The sequence below is a fragment of the Panulirus ornatus genome, chromosome 27 (assembly GCF_036320965.1).
Source record: "Panulirus ornatus isolate Po-2019 chromosome 27, ASM3632096v1, whole genome shotgun sequence".
NCBI lineage: Eukaryota > Metazoa > Arthropoda > Malacostraca > Decapoda > Palinuridae > Panulirus > Panulirus ornatus.
The window spans coordinates 3,337,722-3,358,744 of NC_092250.1; the positions used below are offsets into that span (position 1 = coordinate 3,337,722).

The following is a 21,023-nucleotide window of genomic DNA, read 5'->3' on the forward strand; positions in this document are numbered from 1 at the left end:
TGTGTGTGTGTGTGTGTGTGTGTGTGTGTGTGTGTGTGTGTTCGTTCCATGGGGACAGTGGGAAGAACGATCCATGGGTTCACAACTGTTCACAAGAAACTCACGTGACCTTACGTTTCTGGGCGCGTGTCATCGCTAAAGACACGTATCATACTTCCAGGTCAGGTCAAGAAACTATACGAGACATTCTCCCAGGACCATGGTCAACCCTAAGCATATACTTTAAGGTCATATTACGGGTACTGGACGCGTCTAGGTCAGCGGCTACTCAGGCTGAAGCAGGGGACAACGCAGTGACCCTTGGCTACCTGCTGGTTCGAGCAGGGGGCCGAGGAGGAGAGGAGATAAAACATTATTATCAGCATGATTACAGTAACACAATCTTCACCTGGTCCAGATTCTTGCGCACTTTATAGAGCGAAGTTCACAGTGTTGGAGAATGTACCGCCTCTGAAATCTACAATTTCGGGTTAAAAATCATTGATATTTATCGTACTTTTGCCCTTGTCAGCCATTTTGGTCTGTGAGGACCTGGCTTCGTAGTTCCATCAGCTTCTTCAGCCTCGCTGGGGAAGCAAGCACTCCAGCCTGATCGCTTTTACCTCGACGGATGACATGACGAGGACCGTGCAGGAGGTTGTGGTCATCTGGTATTCGCAAGAAGCTTCGAGTCATCATGATTCACAACTCAGGAACCCGTGGCTCAGTTGAGGCTTATATCTATACACAGTAGAATTACCATGCAAAGGACGAGGCCCTTGACTTTCCCGTGTTTGGAAGGTAACTACAAGATGCAATCACTTCCGCTGTAGAAAGAGGAGTGGCTACATGGCAAAATTACTGTAATCGTAACTGTACTCATGATTTCAGGAATTATTCATGGTGAACCACGCGGTACACACCTGAGGTCATGTTGTACCATCACTATACACCTGAGGTCATTGGGATCATGCTACGTGGTCCTGTCATGCGCTAAGGTCATGCTACAATGTTATACTATGTCACGGGGTCACACCAGGTCACAAGGTCTTGCAACTAGGCCAGACAAGGTCTCAAGATCACATAGTCACTTGTTTCCACGTTAGCAGTAAACATTTGCAAGGGCCATTGTAGGTTTACAAGATCATCTCAGGTCACAGGTTCGCATCCCAGAAACTGGAGAATATGATAGAGTCACAGTGGATGGCAGACTATGCATAACCTTCACCCAAGTTCCCAATATATCAAGGGGACGTGGTCAACTTCTTGTCATAATGAGTGGAATGTTTACCGTCTGGTCTTTCGTGCTTCTGATCAGCTGTTACTCAACCAACGCCTGGAGATCTGGTCTCAAATCCTTGAACATTTCATAAATTTTGTTTTTACCTTAAAACAGAAGGAATCATATCAGCGGGTCAAGTGGTGTGTGCACGTGGCAGACGCGTGTTCCCAGACGGCCAAGAGCAAGCCATAACATACACTCTTCATGCAAGCATTCTTCATGTGAGATAACTTCATGCAAGCATTCTTCATGTGAGATAACTTCATGCAAGCATCCTTCATGTGAGATAACTTCATGCAAGCATCCTTCATGTGAGATAACTTCATGCAAGCATTCTTCATGTGAGATAACTTCATGCAAGCATTCTTCATGTGAGATAACTTCATGCAAGCATCCTTCATGTGAGATAACTTCATGCAAGCATCCTTCATGTTAGATAACTTCACTTTCGGTATCAGTCACGCCAGGTAACAGCTACATCAAGTGCTTTCATTATCAAGCACCACTCATGCTTTGCACTTCTTATTACAGGTACTGAGGCACCCCTCAGTTCAGGTTCTGTTAGGTCAGGTCATGTTTCCTCTCACATTTAGAACATTGTTTTCACTGTTCATATTTCGTAGTCAGTAGCTTCTTAAAGCACAGGAATACTAGAAACATAGTTCTGGGGGTTAATTTTGAGTATTCCTTGCAAAAAAGTCTTGTTTTCACCTTAAAAGGGTATAAAGTGAAATTTCCTTAAGTTAGCCCATCAAATCTATTTTCTCTGCTAAAATGAATATTTGTTTATGTTTCTATAGTTTGACTCATTTTGTGGGTAACTATTTCATAAGATCAAACCGATCATTTCTCGTATATCACAGTTGCACTTTTTGATCTTTCTACCTTAGCTCAAAACCACATTCACCTTCAACTCTAAGACTTGTTCTTGATGAACAGAGAAGAATAGAGACTTTCCATCGTGAAATATACTCAACTTGATGAAACAAAGCTTAAATTTCACTAAGACTGTGAGGGAAAATGGTACCCCCTTCTGCCATCCTGGACCTAACTAAAGGTGCTGACCAAACTTTTCATGTTTACACACTAAAATCTCTCAGTGCTCACAGTTTACCAGTATCTAAAAATCTTTAGTTTTTACAAAACGTTGTGTGTGTATCGTTAATAAGATATAATAATTTATCTGATATAAAGGTAATTGGAAATCCAAGAAACCAAAAATTTCAAATAGCTGTCCTAATTCAGATATACAACTCAAGATCTTAAGTCTAAATCTTTTCCATCCAGAGTGGACAAGGAAGTTTGCAGCAGCCAACCTATTGATAAGAAAACCCAGCAAGTGAGTGAGAGAAAACGAGATCTTTTAAGACTAACTGTTGTAAAATAGAGATACTAACTTTCTTTTATCATAAACCTGCTCAAGGCAACGAACAAAATATGTCGATACTGGCGTACATCATAAAAGATTAATCGTATAAACAAGAGGTTCAGAATGCAGTGGATGTTAGAATATAGGAAACAATTTATCTCTAGTTATGATATTCTAATGATTACTTTGGCCCAAATTGAGATAGAACAATAAATGGTGTAATGCAGTCATATATTTATATCTAATTCGTATAACTACAATATCACCTAATAATATGATGGATATGAGGATATGTGATGAATCCTAAGTGAATTCAATCCACGGTTCATCCTTTGTCTTCACATAAATGTGAAACATTCTTTAACATACTTAGATTCATCTGACCTATAGAAGTGTGCATGAAAATATTTACTACTAGCTACCTGACTGAAAATTTAGAAAAATTGAGCTTTTATCTTTAAATTACCCTATCAAAGGTAACGATATGGACCATAGCTGTACAGCAAAATGTTAAAGCAGTCTGTCTGAAAAAAAAGATGGCTGGGTTCCTCTTAATAAAATATTATAGTTTGGCCTAAATGTATGCTCTCGGGTCCTTACAGAAAACGAGAGTTAACCTCTTCTGGAAGCCAGCTGACTGCGCAGGCAAGTTGCCAGCGTCTGCGATTGTCTTACCGAGTTTCACGGCAAGTTATTCTCGCCGGTCCAGTCTAGTAACTACCATCAGAGGATGACAAAAGTGCTTGAAAATAGTGAAACGAAGATTTGCTTAATGGAAAAATCTTGAATGTGTCATATTAGGACTTAGATAAGTAGGTAATACGGAAGTAACCAGAGGATTCGGACGAAGACGAGTAGCATTCCATTCTTGCCGTAGTCAGCTGAGCGGGCCAGCACCTTGGCCCGGGAACTGAGCAACGATCTCTACAAACTCCGTCCTTTACACTCGCCTCTCCCGCCATCCAACAGACTCTCAACTCCTGCCGGTGAGTACCAGAGGTCGCACCAACCATCGGCCAGTGTGTGGAAGGATTTTTGTGGCGTGACATTCGCGGTGTGAAGCTAAAATATGGTGATTTGCAGTGTGCCACGCTGGGTATATTGATCGAACGTGCTAGGGTCGCTCCAGGCTGGTGGTCGGTGCTTCGACTTTATAATGAAAATGTTTTGTTTATATGTTATTTTAGTGAAAATAAAAGTGAAAATAATGAAGGTGACGTATTGAAGATTTAAATTCAGCGTTCATGGAAATCATGGTATAATCATTTTGATTGATATGATTATCTATTTTTGAAGTATTGATGAATGATTATTGATAAAGCCACTTGCTGCATTATTGATGTCACATAAGCTTTTACTGGACAGAATAATATTAACCGTATCATTACGAATATAAAACACTTTTATTCTAATGAACGCGTATGGAAAATGTAATATTTATGTATTGACAACTTTTGGTAAATGTCATTTGTCCATTTTACATGATTAGTGGAGGAGAGATTGTGGTTATAAATATTCTCGTGGTGTATTCTCGTCAAACTGAGTTTCTTTTCATAGATTTTGTTAAGATTTTTAAAACTGCCAACAGTTAGTACACTTCCTTACTATAAACTTTCCCACAGAGGAACAAAAAAGTCATGAACGTACACTTAGATAATTACATATAAAACTTAGATGATTATTATATAATTGTGATAATTTCCTTGTATTTTACTGAAGATAACTTCAGTCCCCCATACTTCCTGGGAAGCGCTCAACCACATGAATCTCTATCATTATAAGTTTTAGTTCCATTTTCACAACTAAACTTAACATTCAGTTATGTCTTTCACCATGAGTGTAAGTGTCAGTTAGACATGTTACCTTCATCCTGAGCTTCCAAAGTCAGATTCGTTTAGTTTCTTGGACACGAAGTTACTACCCCTTCGGTAGGGTGCCCTCACCTTTGACTTGACCCTCAGGAGTCATATCAAAGGTCAGGTCATCTTGCCCAAGGGGTCGTGCGCGGTGTTCACGTTGGATAACGTATCCTCATCCACAAGAAATTAATTATTTACAAATTTTAAAACCAGTTATTTAGATAATCCATAACACCAGGAACTGTCATTATTACAGCGGGTCACCTCTCAAATGATTATTCCCTAAATTCGATAATTATAACAAAGATTTTTATGTTAAATCCTCGAACGTAATATGAAATAAGACTTGTGGTTAAATTCTTGAATTAATCGAGATATTTCCCTTTAGTTAAGTTCCCATAATACCTGGTGTTCGTAATTATAAGACAAGTTCTTCCTTTCACTTCATAGAGAAGTGTCATGATAAATTTATAACGTAAGTTTTGTTTATTTCCTTTTCATTAAAGATCATTAAGACTGTCCATAAGGTGGAGGTCATGGCTATGAACACTGACTAGATTTTTTGAAATTGAAGAAATATAATTAGAATGTTTGAGGGTCATAGAATTATTGGTATTTTGATAGTATTTTGATCTAAACTGTACATCAGGAGGTACGACCTATGAGCACGACGTAACGACCCATGAGCACGACGTAATGACCCATGACCACGACGTAACGACCCATGACCACGACGGTATGACTCTGTAATACGACCCTTGGATATAACGGAGTGACCTTTGACCTGAGCTTCTTGGCTCAGATCAAAATCCAGGCCATCACCTCGATGGATTATATCGTCATGCTCAAAGGTCGTACCGCTATGTTTAAGGGTCGTACCACCCTGTTTAAGGGTCGCACCGCCCTGTTTAAGAGGTTTATGGTATAAAGATATAATGGAAGTAATTTGTAAGTTCAATCTTGATAATTCTTTGATTCATATGTATGTGGTGATGTGATGTGGTGTAGGGCTACGTAGCTGGTCGCTCAGGGATGTCCTTGGTCAGCCCTCACCCTGAGCCCTCATGACCCTTATTGCCAGGGAAACGCGCGCGCGCGCGTGTGTGTGTGTATGTGTGTGTGTGTGTGTGTGTGTGTGTGTGTGTGTGTGTGTGTGTGTGTGTAGGTTAATGTGTGTCACTATCAATTATATTTTCGTTTCCATCACTGCGGGAAATTTCCAACTCTGATGAAAGTTTCCAACACTGCTGGAACCTTCCAGATCTGCTGGAACCTTCCAGATCTGCTGGAACCTTCCAGATCTGCTGGAAGGTTTCGTAATGCATATAGACATGACGGTTATCTTGCGCCTGGGTTTGTCATCTTGTTCTTGGGGTTTAGGTAATCGTTCAGTTCTGTTTGTTATCTTGTTCTATGGTACATTATCCTTCGTTATCTTCGTACAGTGAAGATCATGTTATAGACATGACTTACGTTATCGTGGACACATCAGCTCTTGTTATGATGACATTATCGTACCCGGCTCTTAAGCAGGACGGAACGAACTCAAGACTTCGTACCCAGGGAGTGAAAACTCTCGTACGCAGGGGTGTGACTCGGTCTCATTGGTCGGTTTATTGAGATTATGTTTGACGCACGCGCAGTGCCGTCTGCCTCCCAGCAGGGTCAATGGCCCCAGGGAGAGAGAGAGAGAGAGAGAGAGAGAGAGAGAGAGAGAGAGAGAGAGAGAGAGAGAGAGAGAGAGAGGACTCCACATGTCTCCCTCAGCTGACGGGAGGAGTATGAGCAGACTACGGAAGGAATTCCTGTGCAGGTGGAAGGCACTAAACTATCGGGTTTGCGTCGACAACGAAGAACTTTACCAGCGACGAGAGGCAGCCAGCCTGGAGCTGCAGGAATGGTGCCACACAGGAGAGGCAGCCAGCCTGGAGCTGCAGGAATGGTGCCGCACAGGAGAGGCAGCCAGCCTGGAGCTACAGGAATGGTGCCACACAGGAGAGGCAGCCAGCCTGGAGCTGCAGGAATGGTGCCACACAGGAGAGGCAGCCAGCCTGGAGCTGCAGGAATGGTGCCACCCAGGAGAGGCAGCCAGCCTGGAGCTGCAGGAATGGTGCCACTTGGATAACAACTCCTCAGTCAAGATACAATACTCCAGCGTGGACCAGATCCTTGCCTCACTGGTGGAATCCGACGAGCGACAGAAATTTGATCAGTGTGTTCAGGACTTAATCCCAGACGACTCTCTGAGAGTTTAATGGTCGCTCAGACTTCGAAAGACTTCGGTACGAGTCCAGATGGACTCAGTAAGTGTCCAGAGGGAGGCAGTAAATGGTGCAGGTCTTGTGAAGGATTGCCTCGCTGCTGGAGACGAGATGTCCTTCCACTTGCTACCCAGGTCTAGGGTCATCCATACTACCTAGGTCTAGGGTCGTCCACACTACCCAGGTCTAGGGTCATCCATACTACCCAGGTCGAGGGGCGTTGCGTTAAGGTCATCACAGCCGTCGTACTGGTCTTCAGTAAGGGCGTGAGGACCTGGGTGTGCGCCAGGTGGAGCCTCAGCGACAACACAACCATCTGTTCACCACCAGGAAGACGTCGCTGATTTGATAGTTCTCCAGAGGAACAAAACTCGGGCCTCCACACCTGCTCGGCTGGTGAACATAGCTTCTCCAAGACCATTAGAGAGAGAGAGAGAGAGAGAGAGAGAGAGAGAGAGAGAGAGAGAGAGAGAGAGAGAGAGAGGTACGCACAAAATGCGTTGCAATACAACCACGGTGGCGTATTCCCAGGACCACGTGTTACGGGTCTAGAATCGTACATACCCATAGCACTACGCACCCTAAGAAATATGCATTGTAATTACATTATATATATATATATATATATATATATATATATATATATATATATATATATATATATATAATGTAATGATATAATATATATCGTTTAAGGGTCGATGTGTCGTGGTCATACAGTTGGCTAAGTAAGCTTTACATTGATTGCCTGGGTTCAAGCATGCATGACATGCAATCATTTTCCAATAATCCAATCCATGGCTGGAGACGCCTCTCATCTGCTGCAGGTCGTGGTACCTGTCGTCTCCTGCAGGTCGTGGTACCTGTCGTCTCCTGCAGGTCATGGTACCTGTCGTCTGCTGCAGGTCGTGGTACCTGTCGTCTGCTGCAGGTCGTGGTACCTGTCGTCTCTTGCAGGTCGTAGTACCTGACCATCATCATGAGAAAAAATGACTGTCAATCTCCCGCTTGCATGACCTGGGATGCGTCAGTTTTAACAGGTCATTATAGGCTTTGCATGATTAAAAACTGGTTTTTATAGATTTGACTGAAACTTGTATATTGTTTGCGTACTGCTGAAACTTGTATATTGTTTGCGTACTGCTGAAACTTGTATATTGTTTTTGTACTGCTGAAACTTGTATATTGTTTTTGTACTGCTGAAACTTGTATATTGTTTTTGTACAGCTCAAACTGTATTTCCCTATTTATGTTTACATTTCAAATTACGGCTTGGTTTTTCCTGAGAGAGGCAAGATGGCTGGCCAGTTGCTGTGGTATCATGTAATGCTAAAACAAAGGAGGGAAAAGAGCCCATTTGCCCGATGGCACAACGCTTAAGCTTGACGGTACAACTTTAACTTTGGTAGAGTGAGAGCGAGGAAGGTTCGGTCTTGGCTGCTGTGTTTATTTATTGATTTTAAAAGTTTCTGATTTTTCGGTTCCTATCAACATAACATTTACACATGCCCGTTACATATAGCATGAGTAAAATGTCCTCCATATATATTCTACAGTCGATACAGCCAGTGGATATATATATATATATATATATATATATATATATATATATATATATATATATATATATATATATATATATATATAGTCTGAGGAAGCCAATAACAACGATAATCTCTGAAATTCAAAATGCTTTAAGATCCAGAATATGCGGAGCATGAAGGAGACTCTGAGGGGAACGCTGTGTGACAACGAAAAGGAAGAAGCTTGATCTTGATATAACTGGGAGGCTTGAGCTGCCCAGCTTATCTTGGGATAAGTGGGTGGCTGCAGCTGCCTAGCCTGAGCTTGGGGCAAGTGGGTGTCTTGAGCTGCCCAGCTCAAGCTTGGGATAAGTGGCTGGCTTGGGCAACCCAGCTTAAGCTTGCGATAATTGGCCTTTAGACAGCTTGGATTGATCCTGTGTAATGGTGTCGTGAAGCCTGCGTTCCTTCCTTCCTTGTTAGTAGGATTAGTTTCAAATCCTCTGTTGCTGCCGCCAGTGTCAAGTCCATCTCTCTTGGTACACTTGGAACTGTATATATATGCCTGCGAAACACCCGGAATGGGACATTCCTATGGTGTGGAGCGGTACATCCCTCTGGTACATCCGGAGAGGTACACCAGAACGATACACCGAAAATGTTACACCCAGAACACCCCCAGTACACTCGGTACACTCCCAGATGAGCGGGTGTAAGGTAGACAGAGCCATTGATCTCAGTCAAAATATAAGAAGGTAGACATCAGAAATATAAGAAGTTAGAAATTAGAAAATTTGATGTAGTCGGCTGGTTATAGAGAGGGCGGACTTACACATGGGGTTGGTTCGTACACATCCAGGCCTTCTGTACTGACGTGTGTTTCCTACTGTTGTCCCCAACATACGTATGTACATGTTACCTCAACATACGTATGTAGATGTTGTCCCCAACATACGTATGTACATGTTACCTCAACATGTGTTTGTACATGTTGTCCCCAACATACATATGTGATGTTCTCCACACATACCATCCTGTGTTCCTCGTATATATTGTGGTAATGTTTACTGTCTTCCTTGTGTACATCAAACCTTGATATCCCTACAGACGGCCACGTCTTACTCCCTACTTAATCCCAGTCTTTAATCATCAGCAATCTTCATCCTCCTTTACTCCCTACCTACGTCATTTTTCACTCACCTTTTTTCAATTCCCTCTTTTACTTCTCCCCGTCAATCCGGTCTTCATTCCCCGTTTCTAATTCTCTCTTTGTTCTCCGTGTATATTCCCTCCCTCTCTTCTCCCTCCCTGAATCCCTCTGTCGTCTCTTTTGCTCCTAATTTCCTCGGTCTGTCTAAGATCCTGCCCGTCCTTTCCGTCCCTCGTGGCACAGCTGATAAGCCCCTCATCTGAACTGTGCCTCAGTATGAGAGAGAGAGAGAGAGAGAGAGAGAGAGAGAGAGAGAGAGAGAGAGAGAGAGAGAGAGAGAGAGAGAGAGAGAGAGAGACGAGCAGCAGGAAACACTACGTATTTTGGCACCGTAAGAAATATCAAACATTTTGGAAGTAAACATACAAGCGGTGACCTAGTGAGGGAGGTGCCAGGCGACTCTGTTAGGCACCAGCACCAGTAAACCACCTCACACTTGATCCTTTGATCCTGTTCGCTTTATATCGTCACCAGCAACACCACGGGGTAAGCCACAGGACCTGGTGATGGCCCGCTTCCTGCTAACGCGAACTTAGGTAACTTGCATACAATATGTTGACTCAAGGCTACTGAAGTATGTACTTATATATCTAATTGTTGTTTCATTTGCAAGTATATGTGAAGTAGTTGAGTCCTTATATTAGTGGCTAGGTAGTGATGTTGAATTGCTTAACTCTTAGAAGGAACTGAATATTCGAATATTATGTAAACTGCAAAAGGATGTTTACATCAGGCGATATATATGGCAATTTCTTGGCTTTCGCTGATGTTAAGGAAAGAGTTTCTTAAAGTCTGTTAATTCAATTTGAGTGGTTTATGCATGATATTTTGTAGAATCTTTTCACATGTGTGTGTGTGTGTGTGTGTGTGTGTGTGTGTGTGTGTGTTTACTTGTAAAGCTGTAAGCAATAGACCTCGTGAGTATTATGAAATGTGAGGTGAGAATATAAGGCTTCTCTGTGTGGCTTAAGACATACAAACGCACACACACACACACACATACATACATACATACATACATACATACATACATACATACATACATACATACATACATACATACATAGCATATGTTCTTGAGGTCATCCTTGTTACGCAGTTGATGGTCGTCATCATCGTTAAGGTCATCTGTGTAACAATTAGCAGCGTGAAGCGTATGTGATGTGGGGAACGTGAGGTGGGGGGGGGGGGGAAGGAGGGAAGACCTGGGTGAAGAGAGAGAGAGAGAGAGAGAGAGAGAGAGAGAGAGAGAGAGAGAGAGAGAGAGAGAGAGAGAGAGAGAGAGAGAGAGAGAGAGAGAGAGTTACTGCGAGTCTATGTAAGTCTCTGTCTGTCTGTCTGTCTGTCTGTCTGTCTGTCTCTCTCTCTCTCTCTCTCTCTCTCTCTCTCTCTCTCTCTCTCTCTCTCTCTCTCTCTCTCTCTCTCTCTGCCCGGCAGGAGGGCCTTCCCTGGCTCTTCATCACCGCCACATATACCCTGGACAGCTGCTCACAACGCGCACCACGTTCCCCCTCTTATCTAGAGCGCCTCCAGCCCGTCCACTTATCTTTTTCCATCGAGGCTGAAAACTCCCGAGATTGATCGCTTTGGTTGGGTTCCTGGAAAGTCTCGGGTCCAGGAATAAGACTCATTTACACCCACATGAAAACTTGGTCGACACTTCTGTCCCCTGGTTAGTTCAAATTTTCTTCCACGGTACTCTCTCTCTCTCTCTCTCTCTCTCTCTCTCTCTCTCTCTCTCTCTCTCTCTCTCTCTCTCTCTCTCTCTCTCTCTCTCTCTCTCTCTTTCTCTCTCGTTGTACTGTTGTTTATAGAGCTAAGAGTCCAATCACTGTTCCTCTCTCCCCTCCCTGTAGGCAGAAGGTGGTCGTAAAGATGGCTAGATATTTGAATTTGCTTTTCAGTAAATTATCCAAGAAGGTATTTCTGAAGCACTTTCCTCGTCCCAGTCTTGGCCATAAGGTTGTCTTTCCTCCCCCTTTCATTATCCAATCCACCTCTTGCATCACACACTATATACCTTCATCTCACCTCGTTCAAGGCAACCGCAATAGCACTTTTTGCATTCAGACGTCCAAGGGTGCGACAGAAAACATACGGTTATTAGAGTACATTAGTTCCCCCTGAAGCCTTCTTGGGTGGGGGTTGGAGGGGGGGATACAGTCTTCCATTTTCTGTTGTCACCGTACCCTGGAGAGGATAATGGACCTACTATGGTAATGCCATGTTAGGGTAGGAGTTATTGTGATGTGACGTCAGTGTAGCTAGAAATATATAGATGTATTAATCGCCGTTTCCCGTGTTAGTGGGGTAGCATCAGGAACAGACGAAGAAAGCCCGCATTCGCTCACATCCATTTTCTGGCTATGTGTAATGCATAGAAACTACAGCTTCCTATCCACTTCCAGGCCCACAGACCTTTTCATGGTTTATCCTGGACGCTTCACATACCCTGGTTAGTCAGTTGCTAGCACGTCGACCCCTGTATACCACAACGTTCCAATTCACTCTATCCCTTTTTCACTCTATCCTTCCATCTCCAGTTTGGTCTCCCCTTTCTCTTAATCCCCTCCACTATTGACACACACATATCCTAACAGCCTCGGCCTAACTGCCTGCATCACATACTGAACTATGATGGTTCTCCCGCGTCGCAGGTGCCCAGTGTAGCGGCCCGGTGTTTCTCCCAAGTCACACCACAAAAATGTGACGTTTCGGATTCATATATGAATATGCAAACGATTTATTATGGCTTTACACGAATGTTTAAAAGTGAATCATATTTTTGCTCTCTCGCTTTCCTTGTCATGAGTTTTATTAAAGTGTTTCAACAATGGAAATTGTTTTGTCTCTGTTATCTTCAGGAATCTGGTAATCTTCAACAATAACGCAGTTATTTATGTGGTTATCATGGTCTCTGTTCTTGGTTATCATGGTCTCTGTTCTTGGTTATCATGGTCTCTGTTCTGGTCATGTTATCACTAACTTTGGAATTATTTCATATTTCACGAAGAGACGAAGATTCTCAGTCAGAAGCCGATTTGCCTCTCGCTTTCTAGGTTTCTTTTCTGACTCCTTTCCTCCTAGAAATGTTCGTTTTTGCTTAAAGAGAATCAGAAAAAGACATCGAACTAGAGATGTGTTTACTTTTTCTGATTTTCCTTGTTTGCTCTGTTTGACTATTGGAGGCTTGTGTGTAGTTTGTTTCACAATTTATTTCTGATCTTTTATTTTCGTCGTAGATTTCGTCTGTTGTCACATTTCGCTTGGTGTTGTAGATCATCCAGGGTTCGAACTGTTCACAGTTTCGTGTCTGAGTTTCACATGGCGCGAGTGAAAAAGTTTGGCGTCCTTTGTATTCTAGGAATTTACATGGAGGACACATCATTATGTACCTCAGGAAATATTAAGATTGACTCGTGACGTGAAGTTTAAGGCTACAAGTTCTTTAGAAAAGACAAAACTCCTTGTGTCAGCGGGAATTACCCTCAGACAAACTACAAGTTGTTACTTTTAAGGGACATTGGTTACCCTGTTTAAAGTTCAGGGTACAGAGGAACGGTTCGTTTGTTACGAATCATCAGAGATGAAAGGTTTTCGCAAGTTTAGAAATCTCTTTTTTTCTGTGTATATATGTGTATATAGGAACTGGATTTATATATTTCATTCCTAAGATGTTAGTGGAAATACTTTTTCAGCTCATACTGAGGAGAAACAGACCGTCATAATGTCTTGGATTCTGGGCGATCTGGTCTCCGGAACGACGGAATATGAGCCGTTCATATGGTTTCTGGGAGGACCGGTTCGTTCCGTGGTGCAACTGATCATAACATATGTAACCTTATGGGATACAACTGTGCAGCAAAGGGAAGTCTTTCCTTTCCCACTATTTCGCTCCTCGAACTTGAGTGTTTATGCTTCTCATGCTTATGCTTGTATGCTTGCTCGCTTGCTCTCGGTGACGAGTGGTAAGTCACGTGATGAGGAACTCACGTCTCGATGAGCCAGCTGTGGAGCCACGGCTCACATCTGGCCTGAAGCTTCCTGATAACTGCCGTGTGAGTGGTGGTGACGCGTCGTGTGAGCAGTGGTGTACTGAGCAATGTAGAACTTTTACTAAAAGTCCCACAAACTGACGAAGAAGTTTGAAGTCTTCTGACGATGATGAGCAATTCACCGTCGAGGTTATCATAGGACAGACGATGGGTTATATCACGACGAGGAACCTTGCTTCGTCCCGTGTGGTGTGTGGCAAAGTCCCTCGGGATCCCACTCTCGAGGCTTGGGAAGTCCAGAAGATTACCAAATTAATCTGTGGTCAGTCTTCCTCCCAGCAGTGACTCTTAGCGTTGTCACACTCACACACCACAGCTTCTGGTGTGGTGGATCTCTACAAGAGTAAGACAAGTGGAGACCTCCGCTGTTCAAGCCTTCTCCATTGATAGCAAGTACCTCGGACGCCAAGGGACGTGCATGAGGTGGAGAGTACTGGAAGGGCGGCATCCTGTGAGATGATACACTCTCTCGTATATTGGTGATGCATCGAGGTAGACTGGCGTGGTTTGCAGTGGATGGGACGATGATCTTCAGGAAGGAGAACACTGCCCGTCTGGCGAGGAGAGACTCCACAAGCAGCTGATGGGGAAGAGGTTTAAGTCTTCGTCCACTTCAGAGACAAGAGATCGAGAGCAGAAAAAGGTTGGAAGTTGCGACCGTTCTGCGTAGCGAACCTCACCACATCTCTGGTCTGTCAAGAAACTAAGGCTGGCTGTGTGTGCCAACACCTGCTGGATTCCATGAGCACATGACTGTACCCATGATGGCCCTCTGACCCAGCCATACCTGGGGTTGACCCGTACCTATGAGTCATGAGGGAGTGAGGCAGATGGCTCATGGCAAACTAATGACCAGCCAATGAGACCTGGTGTTGGTGTTGTGATCCAAGACCCGTGTGATGTTTGGCCGTGTCTGGACACCCGGGTACACAGCCGGCTGACTGGAACATGAGTTGATCAAACCATGTTGGAAGTGATGCACGGAACCGGACGCTGTGTTGCAACTGTTCACGTGTTAATCCCTTCAGGCCAGCGGCACGACCCTTGACAACGACGGTAGATATATATATATATATATATATATATATATATATATATATATATATATATATATATATATATATATATATATATATATATATATAGATAGATAGATAGATAGAAAGGTAGATAGATAGGTGGCTAGATAGATAGATAGATAGACAGGTAGACAGATAGGTGGATAGCTAGATAGATAGATGTATCAACTGATACAGATATTCCCCAGCGGTAATAACAAAGGGAAATTGAAAATATTTATCTTTTTTCCTTTTTCATCGTCCATATTCACTTAATCCTGAGTGATTTTATCCAAAATTCTTAATGGCGCAGCTAGAGGGAGGGAGGGAGGTGGGTAGGTCATGGTTTAAGATATAGGTTTTATCATATATTGGCAATGATATAAACCAGGCTGGTAGGTTTAGCTGTGTTTGCTAAGCACATTGAGGAGTCAGACATCTTGTAAACTGGTTTTATCTGCTGGACATAATCATCTGCGTCGAGGATGAAATTCACCAACTCTCCTCCAACATCTCTCCAACATCATCATACCCCACCACTCCCACTACAACGTAATGTCTACAACCTAACTACTCCACCAACACCACGCCATCAAAGCGCACTTCACTAACACCACTAATACCACCACTCCACCATCAACACCACCACCACACCACCATCAACACCACCACTACACCACCACCACACCAGCAACGCCAGATCTCCAACAGTCTTGCTAGTTGAGACGCATCGCCTCTGAAGAAATTAAAAGTAATTTAGTCGTATTAAGGAAATTCTTAAATGCTTCCTCTCGAGCCGAAAAGACATCAGTGCCTCTCCGGCTGACTGTCATCTGAAATACTTTTCTCCCCAGTCAAAAGATTTACGCAGATCTCAGTCAAAAAATACTTCACGTGCTCTTTGGCCAGAGAAAAGTGTACACACCATCCTGTCAGAGGATGTATGTGATACTTTCACCAGGTACGTAGTTTTCGGTAATTTTTAAGGAAGAGAAACGCGAACTAGGTATACTTTTAAGTCAAGGGAACGTTTAAAAGCTTTTAGTCATAGTAAAAGTTAAAGTACTTTTGTCTCAAATTCTTCAGATACTTTGAGTTCACAATTTCCTCTGCAAATAACCATCCAACCAATTCTCACGCTGGACAAAAGTATGATAGATATTTTCGAGCGTTGTCGGCGAGTAAATTACTTTTGTACTCGAGCAAAGTTTCATATATCATTTCTCGCCGAACCAAAATAGTGTCAGGCCAGACTTTAGACTGTAATACATATTTCACACGAAGGATTCCTCTCCACACACGTCCCAGAATAACAGACATGCCTCAGACGTTTATCAATTGGTGAATCCAATTTATATGTTTCATTTTAGGTCTTTTCGTTGACCGCGCTCCACTTTAAGGATCCCCTTTTATACTGGTTTCACCTGATGGTCGTCCTCTTGTATTATAACCTTCACATGAAGGAGTTGTTTTCGAGGAGGTGAGGGGAAGAGGACGAAAGAGGGTTGGGGGGGTGAGGGGGGTATCCAGTTATACTGTGGCAGGATCCTCGTCTGGCGCTATCGACCAATGGGAGTGTCTCTCCCAAACCCCCCCTTCCCCAGCCACACCCCCTTCCCCCCACCCCCCTTGCCTCCATCTGCCACTCCCACCAAGAGAGGGTCCCCCCCCCCCCCTTCCCCCAAGGCAGTTATCCAAACTTCCAAATGCCTCGGTATTTATCCCTCCCTCACACTACCTGGTCATGTCCTGTATATATAAGTTACTCGTGAAGAAAGATTAATAGAGAAAGAACGACGAAAATGAAAAAAAAGAAAAGAAATTGTTGTATGTATGAAATTTCATAGTCGAAAACTTTGAAATGACTATATTCAGATTTCCTGGGTAAAAAGAAGGGATGATCGGCTGCAGACGTAACTCGTCAAACACATCTTGACTCTTTCTCAACTTTTGGTTATGTTTTACTTCATAGTTTCAGGGCAGACCTTCTTGACCTGATCAGGGCCACCTGAGGGGGTTTGTTCTCGGCTCTGGTGCACACAACTCCTCCTGCAGGAGGTGTATGTCATTAAAGAGTTAGTTGGTCTCTTGCAGGTCTGCGAGGCGAGGGGCGTCGCTCCCACTTCAATGAATTATATTCTCACTCTCTCTCTCTCTCTCTCTCTCTCTCTCTCTCTCTCTCTCTCTCTCTCTCTCTCTCTCTCTCTCTCGTTTTATCTTCCTCCTTCCCGGGGGATTTCTGCCTCCAAGGACGCCATTCACACAAGTGATAGGGCACTTTCCTCAGGCGAAATATTTCTCACGTGTCGAAACCAATTCAGTTGGACTTTTCCAGTGGCGTCCAGGACCAGTGGCTCTTCTCCAAGGTGTTCCTGGATGACTTCATTTCGTTGTTTGTCCACCAGCGTCGTTCCGTAGTTCATTATGAGAAATGTAATTCCTGCTGCTGCTCTCCTACGAGATCTCGGATTCTGTGTATTTGTCCAGGATAATGATGGATCCCTGGACGAGACGGACCCAGAGGCTGGAATGTGTCTTGTGCAAGATTCTTGAGACTTTCCGGGATGACCCTAGTCTTAGCACGGGGTAATGGAAGATTTCCTTCCTACTAAACATCTTAGCCAGAGCGATGTTTTCACTTTCAATTCTGTTATAGAATTCATTTTGACTGAGGTCGTTCAACGAGGAAATCTTTCGTTAGACGTCCTCTCTACGTCTGGTATTCTTCGTTTGTTCTTTCGTATGGTAATGCGAAGCTTCCAGACTGCCACTGTCACCTCTGAAAATATAGTTCTAGAAATACAGTCGTCTTTTTCCTCCGTCATTTCCTGTGCTCTTGGTTCTTGTCTTCCATAGTTTCCTGCCACTCCTACCATCCAGGCCAGGCTCTCCTCTCTCTCTCTCTCTCTCTCTCTCTCTCTCTCTTGGTCCTCCAACTAGATCACGAGTGACAACCATTTCTACGAATTTACTCGACTTCAAGTTGTTCCAGATCTCTTCACTTGCGATCTTTTAACTTTCCATCGTTTTCCTTCCGCCGAGCTCAGCGTGCCTCACGTCCTCCTGATGCCGAGCTCAGCGTGCCTCACGTCCTCCTGATGCCGAGCTCAGCGTGCCTCACGTCCTCCTGACGCCGAGCTCAGCGTGCCTCACGTCCTCCTGACGCCGAGCTCAGCGTGCCTCACGTCCTCCTGACGCTGTGCTCAGCGTGCCTCACGTCCTCCTGACGCCGAGCTCAGCGTGCCTCACGTCCTCCTGACGCCGAGCTCAGCGTGCCTCACGTCCTCCTGACGCCGAGCTCAGCGTGCCTCACGTCCTCCTGACGCCGAGCTCAGCGTGCCTCACGTCCTCCTCACACCTCGTTCTCGATGGTCTCGCCACTCCTGAAGGGAGTCAGTTGAAGATTTCATAGTGTAGGTCTCCTGGTTCCATCGATACTCGACGAAGCAAACAAATAAGTAAACATACATACACAGACTCACACAAAGACAAATAATGTCATCATGCGCATATTCCAACAACCACATACAAACACAAAATCCAACATAGCATCATTGGGTGAGACAGAAACAGCAACAAACACAGCGCCTGATGTGATGGTCTGGGGTGGACCCCCTCGGGGGGGCCGTCCTGGTGTGATGGTCTGGGGTGGACCCCCTGGGGCGACGGCGCCCTTTCTCATAACCGGATCCGACCAGCACTTGTGGGGTTCCTCATGTTGACGACGACACCCCACCATCCAACCCTACAACCCCAACACTAACCCAGGCGACCCACCTTGACCTCCACCCACCCCTGGCATTGCCCCCCCCCAAGACAACCCTTTACACTTGCCTCCTAAAGTAGCTCTCCCCGGGGCGTCTGCCACACACTCTCCCCGACATTCCGGGGCGTCAGTCTGGCTCCCCTTCTACTGCGGTTGTGATTATGTTCCTTGGTTGTTGGATTGTGTTTACTAATGTGCAAATATTGGAACTTCCATCATGAATCATATATATATATATATATATATATATATATATATATATATATATATATATATATATATATATATATACACCCTCTATGTAAAGTTGAGGAAATAGAGAGGAGCTTCCTCTCCCAGCTTCCTGAAGGAGAGCAGCAGAATGACAGCGCCTGGGAGGGAGAGGGACAGGAAGTGCTGGCAGGGCAGTTAGCTTAGTCCTCTGGTTAATGGGACGTGAGGTGCTGGGATAAGTGTGGGATGAGGATGATCGTGGGATGGAGAGAGAGAGAGAGAGAGAGAGAGAGAGAGAGAGAGAGAGAGAGAGAGAGAGAGAGAGAGAGAGAGAGAGAGAGAGAGAGAGAGATGAGGAAAGTAGAAGGGTCTGAGCTTTAACCGACTAAGGCCTGATGGTATTATGGTCGGAAGCCCGAACTCTTGTCACGCAACATCTGCCTTAATGGACCACCATACTCTGACCCTTCACCATCCATGCTGTTGAATCGTCAGAACCTCGTTAAGCTACTTAACTACCGCGTGGAAACGATCGTTAAGCTTAGGTACTTAGTACACTCTCGTTTAGTTTACCTCAAGCTCACGATCCTTGGGTAAGTTTACAACAAGGTTACGATTCCTGGGTTAGTTTACTTTACTATCACGATTCTCAGGTTAGTTTACCTCGCTCGTGACCGGTGGGTAAGTTTGCTTATCAAAAAAGATCTCTTGCGCGTGACTGACTTTCTGTGGGCCATATTGAATCGCATTTCGAAGCGCTTCTGACGTGGAAGAATCCATTTATCCTCGCTGATATTTTCTTTTGTCCAGCATAGAAAGACTGAAGTACGAATCCCTTCATGTCTTGACTAAACCACATCATCAGTACATCCTTCCTTCACTGACATGCATCTTCACTACACCCTCATCTTCATCATTCCCCCATCTTCACTACATAATACCCTCGCAATATCTTTATCTTCACTAAGCTAGGTCCTAGCCTCCTGGGCCGGCCTTGTAACTTTGCACGTCACATTTACGACGTATGAGGATTTAGACGGTAAATTTACTTCACGAGATAAATATAAATGCATAAGATCAAGTTCGACTGAGAATCCTGTTTCTGGTTCACTGTTTACATAAAGAATCAAGATTCCATGGAAACTGTTGAATAAAAACAAGCTACTAGAAGCTCGAGCACTGGTAGCCTGTGAAAACATACAGAAGCAAGTGGAAATTCAATTGGACCCGGCGCCATACTCTCGGGGGTTTGTTTGCCTGATTGAGACCGGATCCATCGATGCCTCAGTGATCAGAGAGTTATTGTTCTGTGTATGTAACGTTAAACGGGCTCGTGGGTTCGAACGTGTAAGTGGAACGTATGTGTTTGGATTCGAATATCTCCCGGAAGTGAATCATTACTGCATGAATTTGAATCTGTGTCGTAAGGAAGGAATGGGCTTGAAGATTGAGATATAGAGTCAAATACGGTACTGGGATTCGAATCAGTGACCAAAGTGCTTCACTCAAACATCTACACTCGAAACTGTGACGTCACTGAAATCTTAATGTCTCCTGCCTGGCATTCATGTGATGCTCTCATACTTCTCACCTTTATTACACATTTTTGTTACGTTATCTGTAATGTCATGAAGTGAGAGAGTGGAGGAGACACACGCAGAAAATGATCTTTCAATTACATTTTCTCTACATATTTGAGTTATTGTGTTATTCAAGGATTTTCTGATGTTTTATCGTGAACAATACAATCACTGAAGCTGTTTAATGTAAACATGATTATATACGGTATATAAGTAAACATGATTATATACGGTATATAAGTAAACATGATTATATACGGTATATTTCTATATATCGAACCTATTGTAAATTATTATTTCTCCAATACTTAGTTATGTTTACTTTCCATACATTCGTTAATGGTTGAGAGAAGCGAGGGTCTGATGTGGTCGTGGTAGCACTTGACAGGTCTCCTCACTGACTCACGAGGTCATGGCTTAGCGCTGTACTGCCTGCCTGACCCATGTATGTGTGTGTGCCTCACGGGCAAGGTCATGCATCCGCTCAAAGAATGATAACCTCACAAGGTCAGTGACTCTACACAACCATATTACCTGGGATTATCAGTAATATGAACCATCATACAGCACATGGTGCAGTTGATGCGTAGCTAAGTGTACACGATGATGTACACCCGCATCATTACTACAGATATCAAACTTGTCATCTGTCAGTAAGGTTACAAGGAACTTATTATATGACATCACCTGGGAAGTGAGGTTGAAAGTAACCTGTCAAATATACCCAATGCCATCTACATAACCTACTAACGATATATATATATATATATATATATATATATATATATATATATATATATATATATTTTTTTTTTTTTTTTTTTTTTTTTTTTTTTTATACTTTGTCGCTGTCTCCCGCGTTTGCGAG

At 43.7% G+C, this 21,023-nt stretch overlaps 1 protein-coding gene across 1 annotated transcript in view; it reads left to right on the forward strand.

Annotated features, from left to right (window-relative positions):
• The first annotated feature begins 3,469 nt into the window (after positions 1 to 3,469).
• The window catches only part of LOC139757548 (protein quick-to-court-like), a 148,526-nt gene continuing 130,972 nt past the window's right edge, over positions 3,470 to 21,023 (forward strand). Inside the window, exon 1 of the mRNA XM_071678128.1 lies at positions 3,470 to 3,616. The gene's annotated coding sequence lies outside the window, so the exon portion shown is untranslated. The remainder of the gene's footprint in view (positions 3,617 to 21,023) is intronic.